Here is a 2,078-nt window from a genome sequence, read left to right on the forward strand (position 1 = left end):
CTTTAGCTTCATCTAAAAGTTTTTGATATATTACATTTTTATTTTAAATTAGTTGAAAATATCTTTATTTCCGTTGTGTCTTCCCATTTGGTCCATGAGTTACTTAGAAGTGCATTGTTTAATTTCCAAGTGTATGTAGGGTTTTTCAGATTTTATTTTTGTTATTTAATTTCAGTTTATTTCTGTATTGTCTGAGAATACACATTTTATGAAATGCATTCCTTTAAATTTGTTATATGGTCCAGAATGTGTTCTATCTTGGTAAATGTCCAAGTGTACTTGAGAAGAATTTGTGTTCTGTTGCTTTTGGATGGAATTTTCTATGAATGTCCATTATCAATTTGGTTGCTAGTGCTGTTCAGGCTATGTCCTTACTGCTTTTCTGCCTCTATAATTCTATCAATTACTTCATGCTGAAGTATCCAAATATAATTCTTCTTTCTTCTTTCAGATATATCAGTTTTTAATTCATGTATTTTGAAGTTCTGTTACTAGGTACATATACCTTGGGAATGTTATGCCTTCTTGAAAAATGGACCTCTTTTTCATTACATAATGTTCCAATTTATCCTTTCTAATCTTTCTCTTTTGAAAGTGTACTTTGTACAAATTTAATGTAGCTACTCCAGGTATCTTTTGGTTACGGTTTGCAGGATAAATATTTTTCTTCATCCATTTAAAATGAATTATCTAAGTCTTACATTTAAAATGTGTTTATTGAGTCCTGCTGTGGCCTGTGCTATGTCTGCACATAATCAGGGTACGGAGTTTGACCTTAGCTGGATCTCCAAAATAAAAATGAATCAACCAGCAGTTCTGAGGCATGCAGAACAAATCCGGGCTCACAGAACCATAAAAAAAGGAGTGGCAATCTGCTTGGCTCCTGAAAGCTGTTACCTCTATAGATCTTTATAGAAAGATCTGGCGATGGCACATCTTCCTACGTTCAGAGGCTCTGTTATAAAGCCAGGTATTACTACAGCTGCCATTTGTGTTTATCCTTCTGGATAGGTGATGCTGTAAAGGCACTAAAGGCTGCAGGCTGTAATATCCCAGTGGCATCTGTGGCCACTGGCTTTCCAGCTGGACAGACTCATTTAAAAACAAAATTAGAAGAAATCAGATTGGCTGTTGAAGATGGAACTACTGAAATTGATGTGGTAATTAACAGGACGTTGGTGCTGACACGCCAGTGGGAAGCCCTTTATGATGAGATTCATCAGTTTCCTAAGGGCTGTGGAGAGACTGGAAACCCTGGTGGTGTAGTGTTTAAGTGCTACGGCTGCTAACCAAAGGGTCAACAGTTTGAATCTGCCAGGTGCTCCTTGGAAACTCTATGGGGCAGTTCTACTCTGTCCTATATATATGTTGGTGGGTGGAGAGACTTATCTCAAAACCATCCTGGCAACAGGAGAACTTGAATCTCTTCCTAACATATATAAAGCCAGCACGACAGCTATGATGGCAGGATCAGACTTTATTAAGACCTCTACTGGAAAAGAAACAGTAAATGCCACCTTCCCAGTAGCTATAGTAATGCTACGGGCCATTAGAGATTTCTTCTGGAAAACTGGAAACAAGATAGGGTTTAAACCAGCAGGAGGCATCCACAGTGCCAAGGATTCCCTTGCTTGGCTGTTTCTTATAAAGGAAAAGCTAGGAGATAAATGGCTGAAGCCAGAACACTTCGAATAGGTGCCAGCACTCTACTTTCAGGCATTGAGAGGCAGATTTACCATCAAGTGACTGGAAGATATGCAGCTTACCATGATTTCCCAACGTCTTAAATCAGTGACCAATTATGGAAAAGTTCTTCATGACAATGTTTAAAAATTATTTTTCTGTGTAATTGCTAGAATTATTTTACAAAAAAATCAGGGAATAGGTAAATCACTTTTTTGCCTTTAAAATGTCATTGGAATTAACTCAAAGAATGAAAGAAAGAAAAAAAAACTAATCCACATGTGATGCTCATTTCAGGCACATCTGAAATGGTCTTAATTACTAAAAGATCTATGCTGTTAATTTTGGGAAGGGTTTCTCCTAAAAATTCTGAGTACAGTGTTAGTGACAGCTTG

General features: G+C 37.1%; 1 pseudogene; it reads left to right on the forward strand.

The window, feature by feature from the left end:
- Positions 1–702: 702 nt before the first annotated feature.
- LOC100658623 (deoxyribose-phosphate aldolase-like) lies at positions 703–1,808 on the forward strand (annotated as a pseudogene).
- The last annotated feature ends 270 nt before the right edge of the window (positions 1,809–2,078 follow it).

Source organism: Loxodonta africana, chromosome X (genome assembly GCF_030014295.1).
Source record: "Loxodonta africana isolate mLoxAfr1 chromosome X, mLoxAfr1.hap2, whole genome shotgun sequence".
In the NCBI taxonomy this organism is placed as follows: Eukaryota; Metazoa; Chordata; class Mammalia; order Proboscidea; family Elephantidae; genus Loxodonta; species Loxodonta africana.